Below are 15,031 nucleotides of genomic sequence, written 5' to 3'. Positions count from 1 at the left end.
AATGTATTGATCAGGGGTGTAGGTTAATTGGGCATAAATTGGGTAGCACGGACTCGTGGACTGAAATGGCTTGTTACCATGCTGTATGTCTAAATTTAAATTTAATAAGATTTAAATTTTTTTAAATGATGAATAAATTAAAAAGTGGAGTATCATGATCAATTGTGGCTCTGCAAAATATTTTAATAAAAACACTCAGAGCAAGGCTGTGTTAGAGGTAAGGTGGAACTGCACGCAACTGTTATTACAGGTACACGATCCTTTATCCGACATCTAAAATCCAGAAAGCTCCAAAATCCAGCAAGAGGGACAAGAGGCAGCAGCGCGAGTCGGGCAGGCCAGGGGGGAGACCGGCAGCGCGAGTCGGGCAGGCCAGGGGGGAGACCGGCAGCGCGAGTCGGGCAGGCCAGGGGGGAGACCGGCAGCGCGAGTCGGGCAGGCCAGGGGGGAGACCGGCAGCGCGAGTCGGGCAGGCCAGGGGGAGACCGGCAGCGCGAGTCGGGCAGGCCAGGGGGGAGACCGGCAGCGCGAGTCGGGCAGGCCAGGGGGGAGACCGGCAGCGCGAGTCGGGCAGGCCAGGGGGGAGACCGGCAGCGCGAGTCGGGCAGGCCAGGGGGGAGACCGGCAGCGCGAGTCGGGCAGGCCAGGGGGGAGACCGGCAGCGCGAGTCGGGCAGGCCAGGGGGGAGACCGGCAGCGCGAGTCGGGCAGGCCAGGGGGGAGACCGGCAGCGCGAGTCGGGCAGGCCAGGGGGGAGACCGGCAGCGCGAGTCGGGCAGGCCAGGGGGGAGACCGGCAGCGCGAGTCGGGCAGGCCAGGGGGGAGACCGGCAGCGCGAGTCGGGCAGGCCAGGGGGGAGACCGGCAGCGCGAGTCGGGCAGGCCAGGGGGGAGACCGGCAGCGCGAGTCGGGCAGGCCAGGGGGGAGACCGGCAGCGCGAGTCGGGCAGGCCAGGGGGGAGACCGGCAGCGCGAGTCGGGCAGGCCAGGGGGGAGACCGGCAGCGCGAGTCGGGCAGGCCAGGGGGGAGACCGGCAGCGCGAGTCGGGCAGGCCAGGGGGGAGACCGGCAGCGCGAGTCGGGCAGGCCAGGGGGGAGACCGGCAGCGCGAGTCGGGCAGGCCAGGGGGGAGACCGGCAGCGCGAGTCGGGCAGGCCAGGGGGGAGACCGGCAGCGCGAGTCGGGCAGGCCAGGGGGGAGACCGGCAGCGCGAGTCGGGCAGGCCAGGGGGGAGACCGGCAGCGCGAGTCGGGCAGGCCAGGGGGGAGACCGGCAGCGCGAGTCGGGCAGGCCAGGGGGGAGACCGGCAGCGCGAGTCGGGCAGGCCAGGGGGGAGACCGGCAGCGCGAGTCGGGCAGGCCAGGGGGGAGACCGGCAGCGCGAGTCGGGCAGGCCAGGGGGGAGACCGGCAGCGCGAGTCGGGCAGGCCAGGGGGGAGACCGGCAGCGCGAGTCGGGCAGGCCAGGGGGGAGACCGGCAGCGCGAGTCGGGCAGGCCAGGGGGGAGACCGGCAGCGCGAGTCGGGCAGGCCAGGGGGGAGACCGGCAGCGCGAGTCGGGCAGGCCAGGGGGGAGACCGGCAGCGCGAGTCGGGCAGGCCAGGGGGGAGACCGGCAGCGCGAGTCGGGCAGGCCAGGGGGGAGACCGGCAGCGCGAGTCGGGCAGGCCAGGGGGGAGACCGGCAGCGCGAGTCGGGCAGGCCAGGGGGGAGACCGGCAGCGCGAGTCGGGCAGGCCAGGGGGGAGACCGGCAGCGCGAGTCGGGCAGGCCAGGGGGGAGACCGGCAGCGCGAGTCGGGCAGGCCAGGGGGGAGACCGGCAGCGCGAGTCGGGCAGGCCAGGGGGGAGACCGGCAGCGCGAGTCGGGCAGGCCAGGGGGGAGACCGGCAGCGCGAGTCGGGCAGGCCAGGGGGGAGACCGGCAGCGCGAGTCGGGCAGGCCAGGGGGGAGACCGGCAGCGCGAGTCGGGCAGGCCAGGGGGGAGACCGGCAGCGCGAGTCGGGCAGGCCAGGGGGGAGACCGGCAGCGCGAGTCGGGCAGGCCAGGGGGGAGACCGGCAGCGCGAGTCGGGCAGGCCAGGGGGGAGACCGGCAGCGCGAGTCGGGCAGGCCAGGGGGGAGACCGGCAGCGCGAGTCGGGTAGGCTTAAATCTGGCTTTCAGAAATCCAGATAAATCCAAAATTCAGAATACACCGTCCCCCAAGTGTTCCGGATAAAGGATCATGTACCTGTATTATGCACCTCAGTCCTATCCCTGGTCAAGAGTACTCAGAACTTAAAACTTGTGCCAATGCAATGGATGGCATACATGCCACTTCAGCCTTGAGTAATGGTCTCCTTTCTTCACTGCTGCTCCACAAGATGTCGAGATAAATCCAGATTTGTGAAATCAGAAATCTACAATACCAGAGCTGGCATTATCATATCCAGTGCAGCTAAGACTAGGTCTTGAAGCTTACAAATGCTCATCCAGTATCTTATAAATGCAGTTCTATTTCTGTCCCCATCATATTTATAATTCATTTCTAAAAGTGAATTCCAGATGCTCAATTTATTAAATGAAATAATGCTATTTTTTTTTTTAAATGAACTCTTTTCTAATTATTAGATCCAACTTAAATCCATGATCATCACCATTTATTAGCTTCTTCCCTCTGGGAACTTGGTCCTTCCCATACACTGTGTTAACCCATTTCATAATTTTACTAACATCAGTTAAAGTGTCCCTTCTGCTTCAAGGGGAACCAACTTCAGTCCAGCCAGTTTAGACTCATTATGTAATGAGTTTTTTCAAGAATCCAGCAGTTTAATAACATTTACTGTTGTCAGTTTTTTATTTTCAATGTATTCAATGAGTCAAATTTCAATTCCTCAGTTGCTTTCACTGGATTTGAACTCTTATCTTGGTACAACTAGTCTTGGATTCCAAAGCTTTATCCATCTGTGGTATCCAAGTCAAAGAAAAAGGTTTCTTAGGCATCCTGTTCATTAACACATTATACAATGCACAGAGGAGTGAGGAAATGGTGATATCAGTATCGTAAGGCCTGTCCCGCATCGGACTTGTCAGCCACAAACGAGCCTGCAGCTGACGTGGACATTTACCCCCTCCATAAATCTTCGTCTGCGAAGCCAAGCCAAAGAAGACCAAAGTCAGATTGCATCTCAAGAATAAAAAAATACAATATTAATTTTTCTTTTTTTTTTTTGGCTTGGCTTCGCGGACAAAGATTTATGGAGGGGGTAAATGTCCACGTCAGCTGCAGGCTCGTTTGTGGCTGACAAGTCCGATGCGGGACAGGCAGACACGGTTGCAGGGGAAAATATATAAGTGGCTGGCCCGCCCACCGAGGACTTGATCCACTGTAACCCCTCTCCCTGTGACCTGGGCATAAAGGTCAACTTCCCTACCCCCTTCCATTCATTTGAGCACATGGAGCTGAGGCTAATGTGTGTTAAACCATATCGTTCCTCACTCAGTCTTTGGAGTCATTGATAGTGTGTCATCCTGAAACCCAATCTACCTGATTAAGAACTACTGACAGTCAGTTGGTGATACCGTCTCCTTCAGGTATTCAACAGTTTAAATTTTCAGATTAAATGAAGATACACAGGAAAAATCCATTATTTTGCTTCACAAATCAGTGCAAAAACTCCCAGTTGTACAGATGATGTAATTATTTTTATATCGAGTTAAGCTCTCAACGCTACAGAAACTGAGAAGTGACACGATCACACAAGCAGGACTAAGAATCCAAGATCAATTGAACAGTTGACAAGTTAAATGAAAGAAACCTCCTCCACATCAGGATATCTAATGTTTCTGAAGCACTGCCCATCTTACAATAATTGGCACACATCAAGGTTGTGCAAATAGCATTACATATCTCAGTACAAAGTTAAACATTAGCCAAATGTTGCACTGTAGAAAGGAGTCCCTTTTCAAGTTCAACTCCGTCCCAATTACACCCCCACTGACCAGAGTGACAGTCTCTCAGGTCTACAATGAAAAATGCTATACGGGATATTCTGACCTAAAGATCACTATCAGCTCCTCAATTGAGCCCCAACTCGCCGTACGCTTTCTCCAACAAATTTTAAAATGTTTTATTTCGATCAGGGATGTGCGAAAAGTTAAAACTCGGGCAATTTTTATTTAATGTTTTGTCAGAATTAAACAATGCAAAATTTTGATTACCAGTCCATTTCAAGAAACTCATCTCGAAATGCTCCATTAGGTAGCAAAACATTACGTTTCTTTCATCCACTCTATCTGGATACAAATCTGTTTCTTGCGGATATTTTAAAAATTCTCATTGGAGAGCTTCAAGAGGCCAACGTCAACTACAAGCTGCGCAACTGATTCTCAGTTAACACCAAATTGCTTCTTCCTCCCTGTCAGGTCCAAGTGATGGATTAGTGCAGAAATAACAACACAAAAGACATTAAAATTGTAGCTATAACATCTGAGGAATTTAAATCTTGATTCACTTTGAACAGCATCTGGCTTCCAGACCAAAATGGCTAGAGACTTTTTCCCCATACAAGCATCTAAATCTAAATTTAGCAAGGAAATTACTTGAAAAGGTGTCTCCTCCATAAACACTTTCTTCACCGTGGAGGCTGATTACTGTATACAATTGTGTAATTGTGTGGACCAATTTTTAGGCACGGTGAGTGCCTGCATTGTTCGAGGCATTGGGGGCAGGTGGCCAGGACTGGGTGGAACGTTCACGTTCAGGAGCTCCGGAGGGTGGGTGACCAGGGCTTTAGCGAGAATCTGTGGTCGGGCAGCCAGGGACTAGGTGAGAAACAGCAGTTGAGGCATTGGAAGCTCTGGTGAGCCGGTGGCAGAGGCCTTGGTGAGAGTCCATGGTCAGGGCATTGGGAGCTCAGATGGGCAGGTGGTACCAGGTGGGAAGTCCGCATTCGAGGCATCAGGAGATCCAATGGGTGGACAGCTGGGGCCGAGACAATTGTCCACAGTTGAGGCGTCGGGAACTCCGGAGGGCGAGTGGTTGGGCCAAAAAATAAAGGGGGGGGGGGGAAATTTTACATGTGATATATAGAAAATAACAGATTTTGGGGCCAAAAATAGGGGTTCAACTTTTACATGGTATCGGCTATTACATGATTGATTTTTCCAGCCATTTTGCTCGACTCGTCTTGCTTCATCAACACACGTGAAACTGAAAGACTTGGACCACCTGGTTCATCCAGTACAGACAAACCACCCCATTCATTCACTCCAGAATGACCCGAAACAGCAAAGACATTAGCAAAATACATAATGTCACAGTAACATATCACAGTACCCTCGACTAAACAGCACTAATGGATCAAAGTGGATTACTGTACAAGCAAAGGAAGTTCCACTAGCTGAATCCCACATCATAAATACAGCTTATAAAAGAAATGGAATGGACTCTTGTGCCTTGTTTTGCTTGAACAGTCTTTTAACTGTTTCATACCTGAACACCCTGCAAAGGTAAAATTTATCTTTGGCCTCGAGCACTAATGGGAATATTGGGCTCTGTCATACATTCAGCCATTGCAGGCAATAAGAAAACATGCTTACGTTGACTACAGTCAGTCAATATTGTTGCGCATGCAGGAGGATAACGATACCGAGGAAGTGAACACGGTCCAGCAAGGAGACAAGCTCTTGATCAAACTTTATTTGGGAGCTTGGGATTCATGGCAAGACACTCACCCACCACAGCAGTGAATTAGCTTTCTAGAACAGCTTCCCTTGGTACAGTTTAGTTGCACTGATTATCATAATAGCATGAATATGCCGGAGATGGTCTGATCGCAGAAGTTAAGCAGGCTCAGAACTTGGTGGGGAGACTGCCAAGGAACACCAGGTTTCTGTGAGGGGCACCAGTCAAAATGGTGAATCTCTGTCTGCCTTACAGTTGACAAAAGTTAAAGAATTTCATGTATGTTACATTCTAAATGTGACCTTGTACCTTTACAAGATAATCCCAAAGAATTGAGGCTGAGCAGTTCACAGGAATGATCCGAGAGAGAGAGAGAGAGAGAGAGAGCGCAGCAGCAAAACCACCGACACTGAATGATTTGAGCCCTATTGCTCCCTCCCACCAGAGGCTGAAAGAGAATTTAGACATACCTATAGCCTCTAAACGTCAGTGACCCAGTTTTCATACTTCGTCTGATTCATACCTGATCCAGACAAATACAAACCAGATCCAAATTTACACAATTTGGTTGAGTTATAGGTCAATACAAGGACAGCTATTATTGTGCCTTCTCGGAAAAGAAGATTCCCAAATGAAATCCAAGGTGGAGGAGCTGAGAAGTTTCTGCTCTGCACAAGACTACAAGTAATTGTAAGGAGTTGGGAGTGCAGCTCGCATCACCACACAAACCAGCCTGCCTTTCACTGACTCTATCTCAGGAAAGCAGCCAAGATGTTAAATAACACACCCCATCCTAGTCACACTCTCATCTTCGGGCAGAGGATGCACGATTTTGAAAACTTGCACCTTGAGATTCCAGGGCAATTTCCAGACTCTTGTATAAACTTCCTATTTGTACAAGATGAAGCCTTGCACTATTTAATTACTTTTCTCTTTAATCCTTTCCTTTTATGGAACACTATGTTTTTATTCCTGAACTATCTGCAATAGCAGATGACTTGCCTGGAGAGCAAAACTATCACTGTAGCTTGGTACATTTTGACAATGAAGAATTCAAATCCAATTATAAATAATGTACATAACCAGTGATCTCACCCTGGAGACAGAATTTTTATTCTGCACCTTAGAGGTTTTCGCAATGATTTGTGAATTTTCCAAGGGCAAAATGCCACTATTGGAAACTGCCATAAACACAGGAGATGTCTGTATTTTCTATGATGAATGGTTGGGAATAAAACACAACTCTGCAGATTCCCTCAGCTTCAGTTGGTTTGAATCTTCTGCGCACATTCAGATCCTGACCCCTCTCAGCCATAGCCGTCGAGCCACATTTACAGACTGCCAAGCAACTATGTGGTAACTTTAATCCAAACCAAGCAAATTAGTCCAGTCGAATGTACATGGTAATTCTTTCCACTGATGAAAAGTGGATCTCCTCCATGTGGGAATAATTTTAACCCTTTGGACTCCAGCCATTCATAACCTTTCACAATATACTCTCCGCTCTGGGTCCATGGGTAAACTGCAGTACAAACATCAGTACAAACCAGCTGGTGGTTGGGTCCAAAACCAGTCCCAGAAAATGGGGATACAGAGTATACGCGCTTGTTGGTAGTCCCTAGCTGCTTTCAGGTGCATTCTCCACCAAGAATGCGCCTGCAGAAGCAGATACAGACTTGTGGAATGGTCGTTCAGGTGGCAGCCCTGAAAGCGTTGCGCTGTCCACCCGAAAGGGACAGCTGCAGAAGAGGCGCCTCAGAATGCACTCCGGCTCCTGCAGCGGGGCGGGGGCGGGTTGGTGAGTACTCCTCCAAGCCGCGTCAGGCTCTTTCATGTGGCCTCCTGACAGCCACATTCAGGTAGAATATGCGGCTTTACGTTGGGGTATTCTGGCCACCTGAAATAGGCCTCCTGAAAACCAGGACATGGAGTCCAAAGGGTTAATTCCATCAAACTCTGATTCAAATCTGCATCCGGATAATTCTTCCCAGTTTGCAGACTCATTACCTGTCTGAAAATGGGAAGCTGCAGCAAGTGTAACACTTTCATTGCATCTGTATATTGTACTTGTACGACAATAAACTCTCATTCAATCCTTGTTCCCGGTACAGGCTGCCACATTAATGCAGAGTTGAGGGAGAGGCGCATGGTCAGAGATACGTTCTTCAGATGAGAGGTGAAACTGATGTGGCACATGTTACATATCCATGTCAATATTTGACAAAGCTCCTTTAAATATTATGTTCAAAATGTGTGATAGAGTCGGAGGGGCAAGAGGAGGTGGGGTTGCATTGCTTGTCAGGGAAAATATTACAGCGGTGCCTAGGAAGGATAGATTAGAGGGCACATCCACGGAGGCTATTTGGGTGGAACTGAGGAGTAGGAAAGGAGAGGTTACACTTGTAGGGGTGTATTATAGACCACCCGGAGGGGACCGAGGCCTAGAGGAGCAAATCTGTAGGGAGATAGTAGATATTTGTGATAAGCACAGGGTTGTAATTATGGGAGATTTTAATTTTCCACATATAGATTGGGAAACACATTCTGTGAAAGGAATGGATGGGTTAGAGTTTGTGAAATGTGTGCAAGATAGTTTTTTACAACAATATGTAGAGGTGCCGACCAGAGAAGGAGCAGTGTTAGATCTACTGTTGGCAAATGGGATGGGTCAAGTGACGGAGGTTAGTGTTGGCGAGCACTTCGGGTCCAGTGATCATAATGCCATCAGCTTCAATGTCATTATGGAAAGAGAGAAATCAGGACCAAGGATTGAGGTTTTTGATTGGGGAAAAGCTAGATTTGAGGAGATGCGAAAGGACTTGCAGGGTGTGCATTGGGACAATTTGTTTTATGGGCAGGATGTAGTAGAGAGATGGAAGTCTTTTAAAGATCAGATTTTGAGAGTGCAAAAGCTTTATGTTCCTGTTAGGTTAAAAGGAGGGGCAAAAGGTTTGAGAGAGCCGTGGTTTTCAAGGAATATTGGAAACTTGGTTCGAAGAAAAAGGGAGGCGTACATTAGATATAAGAAGCATGGAGTTAAGGAGATGTTTGAAAGATACATTGAATGTAAGAGGAATCTTAAGAGAGGAATTAGGAAAGCTAAAAGAAGGTACGAGAAAACTATGGCAAGCAGGGTGAAAACAAATCCAAAAGAGTTCTACAAATATGTTAATGGTAAGAGGAAAGCTAGAGACAAAATTGGTCCCTTAGAAAATCAGAGTGGAAAACTGTGTGTGGAACCTAGAGAAATGGGGGAGATATTGAACAGTTTCTTTTCTTCGGTATTCACTAAGGAGAAGGATATTGGGAGATGTGGGATAAAAAAAGCAAATTGGGTAAATATGGGGAATATAGAGATTACAAAAGGTGTAGTTTTAAGGCTTTTGAAGAATATAAAGGTGGATAAGTCTCCAGGACCAGACGGGATCTTCCCCAGGACATTGAGAGAAGTGAAGGAGGAAATAGCAGAGGCTCTGGCGGTAATTTTTCGAATGTCATTAGATATGGGGATAGTGCCGGAGGATTGGCGCATTGCGCATGTGGTTCCGTTATTTAAAAAGGGTTCAAGGAGGAAGCCTGGCAACTATCGGCCTGTAAGTTTGATGTCTGTGGTAAGTAAATTAATGGAGAAAATTCTTAGAGATAGTACTTATAAACATCTGGATAGACAGGGTCTGATCAGGAGTACTCAACATGGATTTGTGGGAGGAAGGTCATGTTTGACCAATCTGATTGAATTTTTTGAAGAGGTGACTAGGAATGTGGATGAGGGTAGCGCAGTGGATGTTGTCTATATGGACTTCAGTAAGGCCTTCGATAAGGTACCACATGGAAGGTTAGTTAGGAAGGTGCAGTCTTTAGGTATAAATTTTGAGATAGTCAAATGGATTGAACATTGGCTGAAAGGGAGAGGCCAGAGAGTGGTAGTGGATAATTGTCTGTCAGGTTGGAGGCCGGTGACCAGTGGTGTGCCTCAAGGATCTGTATTGGGCCCATTGTTGTTCGTTATATACATTAATGATCTAGATGATGGGGTGGTGAATTGGATTAGTAAATATGCAGACGATACTAAGATAGGTGGAATAGTGGATAATGAAGAAGGTTTTCTAGGATTGCAGAGGGATTTGGGCTGCTTAGAAAAGTGGGCTGAAAAATGGCAGATGGAATTTAATGCTGATAAGTGTGAGGTGCTTCATTTTGGTAAGAAGAATCAGAATAGGACATATGTGGTAAATGGGAGAGCATTGAGGAATACAGAAGAGCAGAAAGATTTAGGAGTGACGGTACATCGTTCCCTGAAGGTAGAAACTCACGTGAATAGGGTGGTGAAGAAGGCTTTTAGTATGCTGGCCTTTATCAATCATTGCATGGAATATAGGAGTTGGGAGGTGATGTTGAGATTGTATAAGACGTTGGTGCGGCCTAATTTGGAGTTCTGTGTGCAGTTCTGGTCGCCTAATTATAGGAAGGATATAAACAGAGTGGAGAGAGTGCAGAGAAGGTTTACCAGAATGTTGCCTGGGTTTAAGCATCTGGAGTATGGGGAGAGATTGGACAGATTGGGTCTTTATTCTTTGGAGCGTAGAAGGTTGAGAGGGGATTTGATAGAAGTATTTAAGATTATGAAAGGGATAGACAGAGTGGATGTGGATAGACTATTTCCGTTAAGAGGAGGAAAGATTAAAACAAGAGGACATGAGTTAAGAATTAAGGGGCAGAGGTTTAGAGGTAACAGGAGGGGGAACTTCTTTACTCAGAGAGTGGTAGCTGTGTGGAATGATCTTCCGGGAGAAATAGTGGCGGCGGAGTCAATTGTATTATTTAAGAAAAGGTTGGACAGGTATATGGATGAGAGGAAGATGGAGGGTTATGGGCATTGTGCAGGGAGGTGGGATTAGAAAGGGGTGTTTGGTTCGGTGCGGACTAGAAGGGCCTAATGGCCTGTTTCCGTGCTGTAATTGTTATTATTATTATTATTACTACTTGAGGAAATTTAAGATGTACAATTTAGCTGCTAAAATTTCTGATTCATTAGACATTTAAATGGATTTTATTGGCTTCAAGCACTTTGGAATGCTGCAAGTTTGAGAAAGGCACTTTGGAATTGAAAATCTTTCCCGGAACAAAAAAAAATTGGGAGAAAAGCATACTCTGTCATGACTAACTGCACACAAGAATCTCAGAATTCTGCTGACCCCCGTGAACTACTTAGTTAACTGAAACGCAACTCCAAAGGTTGTGCCAAAACATGACATCAATTCTCAAAAGAGTTTGCAGAGTTGACTAAAATTACCCGACCATTAATTGCTGGAGATTTTGTCGGGTGTACTCAGCAGCTGCACCTAGTTTGTGGAGTCTTGCCCAACATCCAGATCGCTCTTCAGATGCCCCACATCTCGGCACTTTAACCCAAGCAATACATGACATACCCATCAGCACCCGAATGCAAACGGTTTCAGGAAAACGCCAGTTCAGCTTTCATCAGAAGCGACAACTGATTTTCAAATGTCTCAAAACACAAGCTCATTGGATTTTAATGGTCAACTTCATTGCAAGATATACGCATGGAATACATTTTTCTACTTTTAAATGCCCAATGGTTTGGTTTGTTTGGCAAATACACATGCACACGTTTGACAGGAAGAACTTTGAAATATATAACTGAATTAACGGTACTCCAGGATTACCTGGTAACACCATGGTGACATGCTATGGAGGTCAAATGACTCATTTGGTCATCTACCATGCACAAGCTCAGAGGGTACATCAGGATCACCTCTGCAGCCAAGTGCCTGGGGCTCAGGAAGAAAGTGGGAGAGAGCTGAGCCTGACTAATGATTCATGTCCTGCAGGTCCTGCTTTACAAAATGAGGAAAATTTGTTTTCAAGTTCACATTTATTGTCAGAGTACATCACATACAACCCCAAGATTCTTTCTCCCGTGGGCCATGCAGAATTTCTACTTATTGGTAGTGCAAAATAAAAACTGTACTTAAGAAGAATATGTACGCAAAAGAAAGAAATGTAAACAAAGAATGAAACTGTGCAAATGCCCCCGAATCCCTGGCTTATTATTTGATGGGTCAATATCTGCAACGTCCCGAATGCTATCACCCCCCCTGGTCTCTTTAGCTTTAAAGCATCTACAGTATAAGAATTTGTCAGCCTTCCCCAGGCTCCAGGTCCCAACCCACTCTCAACTTAATGCCTTACGCCTCCACAACCCCTACCTCTTGCCCCAACTCCATTCGTTATCCTCCTTAATTTCACACGTTCCATCGAAAACTGGTTTATTTCACGATGAGATTACAAGATGATGTTTTGAAGAAAGCTTTAGAATGCTGCAGAATTTACAGTGCAGTACACAGACACATCTGCCCAGATGTCAGACGCCCCATCTTGTTCAGCAATCCATTCAAATATTAATTAGCCCACTGACAGAAAATAATTAGTCAATGCAAAGCACAAGACTGTCCTCTCGGTCCTGGTCCCCCGGTCACCTGCACTTTACCAACAATAATCTGACTACTCAGTACATGGTAACCTACTTCAGTTGAAATGTGTCAACTCAAAAGACACTTCAACAACCCTGACATTCATGCAATGATTGGACACTCCCTGAGCCATTCCTCACCCGTTTCCATAACCATGTTACTTCCAAACTAACATCTCTGCTCAGGCCATCACACAAATGAAGCTCCCCTCCATTGACTCTGTATACACCTCCCACTGTCCTAAGAAAGTTGTCAACGTATTAAGGAAACCATCTCACTCCAAACATACCCTTGTCTCCCTACTTCGGTCAGGGCAGAACATACATGAGCTTTAAAACACAAACCAGATTTGAGGATAGTTTCTTCCCTGCTGTTTACCTCTCTTTGGTAAAAGATGATTCCTGTGTCCTGTTTTCACTGTCTTTTCCTCTGCCCCCCCCCCCCTCATCTGGTGACTCAATGCAACACTCCACCCTACACTTTTGTTTTATTCTTGCATCACCTGCTATACAGCAATGGCCTGACTTGCTTGGATAGCACACAACAACAAAGATTTTCATTGTTCCTCACTGTATGTGACAATTGTACTCTTATAACCATACTGGGAGGGGTGGTTTTTAAAAATCTTTGTAACAATGGAGCAAAGGGGTTTGGTGGGAATTGCACAGATCAGGGGATGCAATGATCTGGGGCAATTTCCTCTGGGTTTACTACATTTTCAATCCAGCCTTCCTTTCGAGGGCAGAATCATTAGGGACTGGCTCACTTAAAGAAGTACCTGAGCAGAGAAAACAAAACCAATCTCGACAAGTGTGTAACATACAGCATGGAAACCCAACTCCACCATCTTGTCTCCACACCTCCCCCATGACCACCCAAATCAAAAGACTCAGGACCACTGTTGACATCAAAATCCGTCTGTCGGCAACTGATGCTCACTCTGACGTTAAAGGTGCATGGATGGGGAGTTGTAGTGGATGACACTTCAAATATTATGGAACACAGCCAGTAGGGAAAGAGCTCCCGTGATCAAGGCAATCTGAGATACTTCAAGTAATTTACTAGTACAAAATCCAATGGTCTCCCTGCAGCTTGTCAGTAATTCAGTGATCAGACTGTACTTGTGGACTCATTCCTGAATTTATCCATCTCCACTCCAGTACAGCTGGAAAAAGCTTGCAAAAAATGATCCAAATATCTGCACAGCTAACTCTGAGCACAGACACAGCCCAGCACTGTTACTGGCTGTAAATTTCTACCCCTTAGGCTACAGACAATCCCTATTAGAACAATTCAGCACCTCAGACCTACCCACACATAATTTCCCCACCCCCCCTCACACATACACCCTCACATCCACCCACCTTCACTGCCCACCCCTTTTCCCTCTCCTCCTCCCCCTCACCCTCCTATCCCCTCCCCTCTGCCCCTACCCCCCTCCCCCCCACCCCCTACCCCCTCCCCCCTAGCCCCCTACCCCCTCCCCCCTAGCCCCCTACCCCCTCCCCCCTAGCCCCCTACCCCCCAGCCCCCTACCCCCCAGCCCCTACCCCCTCCTCCCCAGCCCCCTACCCCCACCCCCTCCCCCTACCCCCCCAGCCCCCTACCCCCCCAGCCCCCTACCCCCCAGCCCCCTACCCCCCCAGCCTCCTACCCCCCAGCCCCTACCCCCTACCCCCACCCCCACCCTCCTCCCCCCTACCCCCTCCCCACCCTCCTCCCCCCTCCCCCCCTCCTCCCCCCCTCCCCCCCTCCCCCCCAGCCTCCTACCCCCACCCCTCCCCCCCAGCCTCCTACCCCCACCCCCCCAGCCTCCTACCCCCACCCCCCCAGCCTCCTACCCCCACCCCCCCAGCCTCCTACCCCCACCCCCCCAGCCTCCTACCCCCACCCCCCCAGCCCCTACCCTCTCCCTCCTCCTCCTCCCTCACCCACGCTCCCGCATAAGAAATAAACATCAGAGCAAGGGGGAACAGAGGCGACAACTGCACATTTAATGCGAGGATTAAATACCAGCAGTTCTGGAGGAGGTGAAGCCTCAGGTCGGGTTTCCTATCGGAACATGACAAAGCCCCCACCTTCTCCGGCGCCTCTCAGCCCCGACCCCCGCACAGGTGCGAGCGACACGGGGAGGGAGAGACGGCGCTCCTGGTGGCAGTTCAGACAGGTGGACAGGAGGGAGGGGAGGAGAGGAGAGGAGAGGGGGGCTCGGGCAGGACTCACCGCCACCTCCCGCACTTCTGACTGCGCCGAAGCCCCGCTTAAGCTTTCAAAGCAGTTGCTTTTCCTCGTCCACGGCTTTACAGACGCAGGGCACCGCGCTCAGTCCCGGAGCCCGGCTCGCCTGGTGCCGGAATGCTCCGCAAGGTCCCACCCACCGCCCCCTCTCGCTCTCTGTCGGTGATTCTAACATTTCTCGAACCCTCTCATCTGCCACGTGGTGATCCGCCTTCCCAATGCCACAATCCTCCGAGTAATCCCGGCCTGCAATCCAACAAGAGCGTGTGCAGGTCGGCTCCTCATGCAGGGACCCCCGACCCTGGGCGCTGGGAAAGGCGCGGATCATTTGAATTGCATTGTTTCTTGTCGGATGTCTTGCATTGAAACTGGAGGTGGAGGAGGGTGTGCTGAAGGAGGAGATTTTGGAAGAGCTGACTTGAATTGGGTCTGCATGTGAAGGTCATTGCCATTGCTGTTCACATCTTGTCTTGGAAGCTGGCACTACCCATTGGATTTTGCGTGCCCTTCACTGCTCCGAGTTGCTTCAGTGTCGTCTATGCCGAGCTGGCAGTTTAGCATCTTGTTAAACCAGCTCAGCCGCTGGGCTTCAGGTCTGCCTTGGCGAGAGCTCCACTTGAATGAATCCGAGAGGTTTGCA

General features: G+C 49.2%; 1 protein-coding gene across 10 annotated transcripts in view; it reads right to left on the bottom strand.

The window, feature by feature from the left end:
* Positions 1 to 14,541, bottom strand: part of LOC138743180 (prolyl 4-hydroxylase subunit alpha-2-like) — a 100,679-nt gene extending 86,138 nt beyond the window's left edge. For 4 of the 10 annotated variants that reach the window (XM_069898112.1, XM_069898110.1, XM_069898114.1 and 1 more), the window contains exon 1: positions 14,377 to 14,540. The gene's annotated coding sequence lies outside the window, so the exon portion shown is untranslated. Of the gene's footprint in view, positions 1 to 14,166; positions 14,268 to 14,376 lie in introns of those variants that run through there. The other 6 variants (XM_069898108.1, XM_069898115.1, XM_069898113.1 and 3 more) reach the window with 3 other exon arrangements.
* Positions 14,542 to 15,031: the final 490 nt, after the last annotated feature.

Source organism: Narcine bancroftii, chromosome 9 (assembly GCF_036971445.1).
Source record: "Narcine bancroftii isolate sNarBan1 chromosome 9, sNarBan1.hap1, whole genome shotgun sequence".
NCBI classification, from domain to species: Eukaryota; Metazoa; Chordata; class Chondrichthyes; order Torpediniformes; family Narcinidae; genus Narcine; species Narcine bancroftii.
This window is presented reverse-complemented; position numbering and strand designations above follow the sequence as displayed.